This window comes from Pavona decussata, unplaced genomic scaffold (genome assembly GCF_977016875.1).
Source record: "Pavona decussata unplaced genomic scaffold, jaPavDecu1.1 SCAFFOLD_468, whole genome shotgun sequence".
NCBI lineage: Eukaryota > Metazoa > Cnidaria > Anthozoa > Scleractinia > Agariciidae > Pavona > Pavona decussata.
The window spans coordinates 2,430,001-2,437,322 of NW_028145806.1; the positions used below are offsets into that span (position 1 = coordinate 2,430,001).

The 7,322-nt window shown below is 41.8% G+C and overlaps 1 pseudogene; it reads right to left on the bottom strand.

The window, feature by feature from the left end:
* Positions 1-6,715, bottom strand: part of LOC146450454 (uncharacterized) — a 9,037-nt pseudogene extending 2,322 nt beyond the window's left edge.
* Between the last annotated feature and the right edge of the window lie 607 nt (positions 6,716-7,322).

A 7,322-nucleotide genomic window follows, 5' to 3' on the forward strand; every position in this document is an offset into this window, starting at 1 on the left:
AAATGGCGCTAATAGCTGCTCAAATGACAATACAGGGAATCGTCTTTCCCATAGCAAAAGGACGGAACACTGTAAACAACTTCAGAAGTACGCCAACACATGCATAATTATGAGAACGGCCGTGTACCTGTACCGGTGAAAGTCGCAGTAAAAGTAGCAGTAAAACTCGCAGTCAAAGTAGCAGTAAAAGTGGCAGTAAAAGTCGCAATAAAAGTAGCAGTAAAAAAAGTGTGTGTGTCCCTTATGGGGCTCCGTATGTTTCACCTTTTGCAGAATCACTTTGATATATTATATCCCTGTACCTGGTCAATTGTATGATCCTGCCACTGCCATCCCTAGTTTCTTAGCGTCTTTTGGTTGATCATGTTTTAATGATTATTTGTGTCACGGTAGGTGCCTTGCTTGGGTCCTCGTGTCCAGTTCGCACCTGCCCTTTTGACCTTATCACTTTAAATCACTTTGCACATTTTTTTTCATTTCTTTCTGTCTGTTTATTTCGCTGTATGTAATATGTGTAATGGTCAATAAAGCTGTTAAAATATATATACATATCTGTGCGAATTTGTAAGAACGTGCCTGCTAGATCCGAGCGTAAAGCTGGGCATCCCCCAGCTCCACGCCTGTCTGGTTCTCTAAACTTGAGGGGGCTTTCCGTCAAGGACCAGTGTGTGAGCTAGCCCAGGGTGAGGGCTTACTGCTGGGGGGTAGCTCTCGGTTGTGTGTCAAAAGCTCCGGGGTGGAGAGGGGAGGGTATTGTAGCCTTCAGCTTGGCCCAAGTTGCTGTTTGTCCTAAACCAGGATGACTTCTAATGCCCTTTGAGCTCCCCCATAGAGCCACAGGCTGTTGACAATCAATTACATTAAGCTGACACAAAGCCTGGGGTGTGGCCTAAATGCAGGTGAGTGACTTGCAAGTTTGTGTGAAAAGCAGAGGTGTGGGGAGGGCAGTGTTGGGAGACTCAGTAAGGCTGAACTTTCTGTCTCTGCGTAGGTTAAGTGCAGGTATGTTTTTGAAAATCCAGATAGATATATCTGAGCTGATTTTCCAGCAGGTGGCTACAGAAATTGACGTTTTTGTTACCTTTTCTTAAGATATTTATTTATTTATTTATTTATTTTTTTAGCGTTTCCTATTGAATTGCACATCACTAACTTAACAGATTACAATGGTCATTAGCAAATATTTATAAAACCAAAATATTTTTCTCCTACCCTCCCCCCCCTCCCTCCCTGATTTGCTAACCTAGCCCCACTCTCTCTCAAACGTCTTCTAACCGCGCAACAATTTGGCTTTGAATTCGGCGCGCGCTCTGAGATCAGAACTAAGCCATTAGACCTAGCTTTTCGTTTGGCTTCCTGAAGCAAAGTTTTCCTGAGGACATCATTAAGTCTAGTGAGGGAAGAAGTCTTACGAGTGTAGTTCCTGCCTCGTCTAATGTGCTTGCTACCAGTAGTCCTCTTTTAAGCTTAACGGGTAATTTTCAGTTACTCGGGCTTGGACTATTAAGAGCGAATCCCCACAAGAATCAAACAAAATCGGAAAATAGCGGCAAAAGTGTAAAACCTCAAAATCGCTCAAACTTTGGCTATCAGTAGCCCACTTTGAGTTATTTATCGCAATGCAATTAATTTGTCAAATAACTTTTTGTTTTGGCGGAAAATGACTATAATAAATGTCGGTGCTACAATCGTGGACAAAACGGTTAAGAAAACGTACCCTTCCAAGCGTTTTTACAAGTAAACAATCGAACGACCACATTTTCCCCGCCCCCCTCCCCCCAACTCAATGTTGTTTGGTGGGTCACGAACAGTTTCCCGGCAATCAGCACTTCCCAAATCAACATTGTATAGGGGGAGGGGGGGAGGGAGAAGTAACTTGTAGAAATTCGAGGGGAGGAATAGGAAATAAATGTTTTTGGTGGGCCGCGTTGAGATTTCTTAACGAGAATTGGCCACGATTGTAAAACAGACAAATTGTTAAAAAACTGAGATCTAACCCTGCACAGAAACCCGGCCGGGTGATATGTAATTGGACATGGGGTACTAATTAACGTCCAAGAATATTCCCGTTAATTGGTTCTAATTCGCGGAGATAATGGTGTTAATTTATTACGCAAAGAGAGGCATTATCTCATCACTTCGCCATTTATACAATGGTTTTTACGGGCGCAATTGACTCGCAAAGAAAGGCGTATATTGGATATTTGGCGCGGCAGAAGATATTACCAGCCGTAGAGATAATGAAACAATGCAACATTTCACTTGCATCGGTCTACAGAATTCGAGACAAGTTCATATCGGTGAAACAGACTGGCCCGCATAAACGTGCAGGAGGACGTCCAAGCAAGTTGTGCGCGCGCGACCAGAGAAAAATTATTCGCTGTTTGCGAGCGCTACGAAAAGAAGAAGGACATTTTTCTTCCAGTAGGATTATGGAGCGGGCTGGTCTAAAGCCTAACGAGGTAAGCAGCAGGACCATTAGGCGTTTTCTGCACAAGGAAGGCTACCACTACTTGCAGGCGCGTAAAAAAGGCTTGATGTCCGAGGATGACATGCGTCAACGTGTTCACTTTGCAAAGAACATAAAAAATAACCACTCTCGAGATATTTGGTGCAATACGGTTGCTTTCTATTTGGATGGTGTCAGTTTCTATTATAAAAGAAATCCGGCGGATCAAGCTAGAGCGCCACAAGGGAGAGTATGGAGGAGAGCGTGCGAAGGGCTTATTCAGGGATGCACGGCTAAAGGATGCAAAGAGGGGAGTGGAGGTCGCGTTTTAAGATTAATGGTGGCCATTAGTTACGGTAAAGGAGTAATTGAGTGTCATGCATATGATAATCTGGAAAGCCGTTCATTTGCCTCTTTTGTTAATGGAAAATTTGATTCTATGTTTGCAAGAGCAGACAAGAATGGTTCTCGCATGTTTGTACAAGACAACGCACCGAACCAGAATTCTGCTCTTGTTAGAAGAGTACTTAAAATGAAAAGGGCAAAACAACTATGTATACAGCCTCGCAGCCCTGACATAAATCCTATCGAGAATTTCTTTAATCTTGTTAAAAAAAAGCTGAGAAAACAGGCTCTAAAATTAAACATTACGCGTGAGACATTCGATGAATTTTCAACACGTGTAATTAGAACAATGTACAACTTTCCATCAGAGGTAATCGACAAGATTATAGACACTATGGATGGCCGTATGGATGCCATTATTACTGGAAAAGGACAACGCACTAAGTATTAATACTTGTATTCAATATACATTTATTGTTCTTGCAACTCGGGACACGAAAGCGGTCTTTTCTGACCAAGTAATAATCAGAAGATTACGTCACGCTAGTATTTTATTGTGTTACATAGTACAGCGTGCGTGACAGGCATGTCACAAATGTCAACAAATACATTCTACAAGAGAAAATGTGTCCATTTCTTGCCGTAACATCTACCTTTCTTCAGTTTGTTTACATATAAATCTTAATAACGCAAAATACTTTAATTGCATACGATTAACAAGAAGACATTTAGCACTTTAAACGATTAACAACGATTAACAGCAGTTTTGTATTAAAAGAAATGACTATGTATTCTTTTTACGAGCATTCGGTGTTAACCGTTGAAAACCTGTGTTAATCGTTGTTTTATTTCACCATTGCCTTGAAACTGTCAAGTTAATCGTTACATCCCGAATTCTAGGTCTGGTTCGCCACAAATAAGGCTTGCAAAACATCGTGCACATGGCGGGATTTCTCTTTGCTGCTCCCGCGGGATTTGAAAATTGAAATAAAAAATTCTCCAACGCACATTCATCATTTCCGTTTCACGTTCATCTACTAAGCCATTTTTAATATACATGAGCGGACGCTTTCCTGTGCAGAATATTGGAGTATCAGCAGTCAGGGAAATGTCCTTTGCAAAATGAGTTTTTGGTGCAGGTAAATGAACAACGTGTCCCTCTAATAAAAGCAGCAAGTCATGCCACGGGATGAGTTGGGGCGACCACCGGAAGTCATTTAAAAATATGCACTCGGCACTGTCAACTCCCACCCATGCAAAGCTCCCCGAAGCGGGGTTACAAAATGTATTATAGATCGCGGTTAGGGGATTAAACAAAAATGATTTGCCACAATTCGCAGCTCCTACTATCATAAGATTTCTGTACTTCCCCCTTCCTTTAATCAAGGCATCACTTACAGCTTCTCTAAAGACAGCCACGGATAGGCCGTTGTTTTGAAGGACCTCTTTGGCGCAATCCAACCACTCCCCATTGCATCCCTCAGCACAATTTCCCTCTTTGGCTTCTTCCAATATGTCCATGCGGCTTTTCCTTGCACGAGCCAACTTTTTGGGTGCTGCTTGTATATCCCAAGCGGAATTAAGAATGTCCGCGACTACCTTTGGACTACGAGTGATTAGGAATTCTGCAAGATCCGTTTTTCCCGCTTCTTTCTGTTCAAAAGCTAAGGCTTGAAGCTCTGTTAAAGTTTTTATACCCGTTTCCACAATAATTTCCGAGACTTCGTACGGGGAACGTCGCTTCTTTCGCCTCTTGCTGGCCAGTGAGGTCACTTGGGGATTTTCCTCTGAGTCTTGCTCCGAATCGCTGCCATATCCATCTTCATTTTCGTCCAATGTACTTTTCGTGTGCTGAGAATGCCGTGCTCGACTCGCCGAGCTTGTTTGGGGTTCACGATTATGACCAAGATAAGGGTGATTTGGACTTTCTGTAAACTCGCGATCACATTTTGTGACATAACGCCACGCGCTGAAATAGTTGTGATGCTTGTTGGAAAAGTGAACTGAAATCCCGAATTCCTTCAATAGAAATTCCTTCGCCGATAACCAGCGTTGATTACGATCCAGTTTCAGTGCGGATGATAATGTTCACCACCGTTCTTATGTTTCTCCCGACAGCAACACCACTGAACAACTCTCACTTTGCCTTGAGAAAATGCGGACACAATTGCTGAGGCGAAATTTTCCCGGGTTGGAAATTTAGTAATATCTGCCTGGCTATATGTCACCAAATAAACACTGCGTAGGTCACTTCTAAGGAGAGAATCTTGGGATAACGATTTACCCGGCTCCTCTGAACTTGATTCATCACTTTCATAGCTTTGCAAAAGATCCATAGTGTTGGTGGCTACTAACTTCACCGAACAATGGCAAAACAAGTGGCCAGAACGACACGCGAGTTGTTTATATCACGATCGGCGTGATCTATTTTTGGCTTGTTACATCTCTGCTAAATAAAACACTGACGTTAACGTACGCGTAACTTAAGAAACACCGACAGCTGTGTCAAAACACGGCTCCCTGGAAGTTCAAAGTTTTTGAGTTCTGAGGAAATGGAAAAACATTGGCTAACACAATCGTGGACAAAACGGTTAAGAAAACGTACCCTTCCAAGCGTTTTTACAAGTAAACAATCGAACGACCACATTTTCCCCGCCCCCCTCCCCCCAACTCAATGTTGTTTGGTGGGTCACGAACAGTTTCCCGGCAATCAGCACTTCCCAAATCAACATTGTATAGGGGGAGGGGGGGAGGGAGAAGTAACTTGTAGAAATTCGAGGGGAGGAATAGGAAATAAATGTTTTTGGTGGGCCGCGTTGAGATTTCTTAACGAGAATTGGCCACGATTGTAGCCACGAGAAATTTCAACTTGAAAATTAATGGTTTTTAAGCAAGCCGCTCGCCTTAACTGTGGAGCAAGAAGACATCCTCTTATTATCAGCTTATTCTACATCTCTTCCCGATTTGATTTCATTATTTCTATGAAGTTTGAAAAAAAAAAACCCATGACATCGAGAGGGACCTGAGCAAAATCCCAGTTACTCTATGGAAGTGACGAGCTAAATCTAAAAGATTATTTACTATACTACGTTTATCACGAATGAGGTGAAATTTCAAGAGTAAAGTAAGGAAGAACTGGGCTCTTAATTGATGTAACGTTTGTTCTGGGGAAATTAAATTGTTGTCTATAACAGAGCGCTAAAAACCACTGAAATACAGTCAAATAAGAGATTGCGTGACAGAGGTTACAATTGTGTTTTACGGATATTTAAGCCTGAACTCGATATTAATGCTGTTCAAAAACAACAGCATTCTCTTTTGAGAATGTAATGGTTTTCTCGTATTAAATGAAACTTCGTTCGTACCTTGTGTAAACAAATTCATAACTCTCAAGAAAAAAAAAGTTATGACATCGCGAGACATCGGGAGGTGTTCTTGTCTCTGACCCCTCAATCCTTTAACTGTAGTTTCCTTTCGAAGTTATCTATTTCTTTGTTGCGTATGAGATAATTTGTCTTTATTCTATTCAGTTGTGAGAACTACTAACTCACTCGTTTCATTTAGCATGAGATCTGATCATTACAATGAATGCTATTATTGCCGACTTCTGACATCATTGATTGGCAACAAAATTTCAGCTACAGTCAGACCTCTATTAAGCGGCCACCCTGGGGACTTTGAAAACTGGCCGCTTAATAGAGGTTGGCCGTTGAATACAGGTATCGAATACAGCACTTTACTGACAAAATAATTATTCGGGACTTTGGAAAGTGGCCGCTTAATGGAGGGTGGCTGCTTAATAGAGGTCCGACTGTAAATGTGTATAAATGCCGTATTTCCTCGAACAATAGCCGGGGCGATTTTTTTCCACACCAAAAGAGGGCAATTATTTGAGCGTCCAACTGGGACAAACTTTCTCATTGTATTAACAATTTGTTAGGATACTACTTTGGAAATACCCCGATCTGCTTTTCTATTTATTCGTCACATGCTCTTAAAGGCTTGTATATTGCGGGCTTTGCTTGAGGAGGTGACAGTCTTTGGCTTTAAAAAGTAGGCCTTAGGGATGAGTTTTTTTCGGGCAACGTGAAATTTTCGCAAATTGTTTGCCCAGCCAAAGACTTAGTATATTTTTGTGGTGGAAAAGGGCGCTAACCCTTCCCTTTTCAGATGTTGACTTCAACATCCGGGACTTAAGCTGATATGGAAAACACTAGCAAGAATGGGCAAGGATTTTCTCTTCAAGAAGCGTGAGTTTGAGAAGCTATTCTATTATTTTTCGCCGTTATAACTGTAGCGTTGTTAGGCTAGTCATCGATTAGTCAAGAAGTGCGATTTTGGTCGGATTTCCGAACTCAATGTCATAAATAATTTCCAGATGTTCGTTCGGTGTGATTCCCATTATGTCTTGAATTTATAATTAAGACGGAAAATCAATTTAAAACGCTGTCTTGCCCCGATTAAGCCGATTCTTTTGTGGAAGGCTAGTCTTGAGCGCTTAAAGACCGGGTTTTGGTTGAGATTTAAG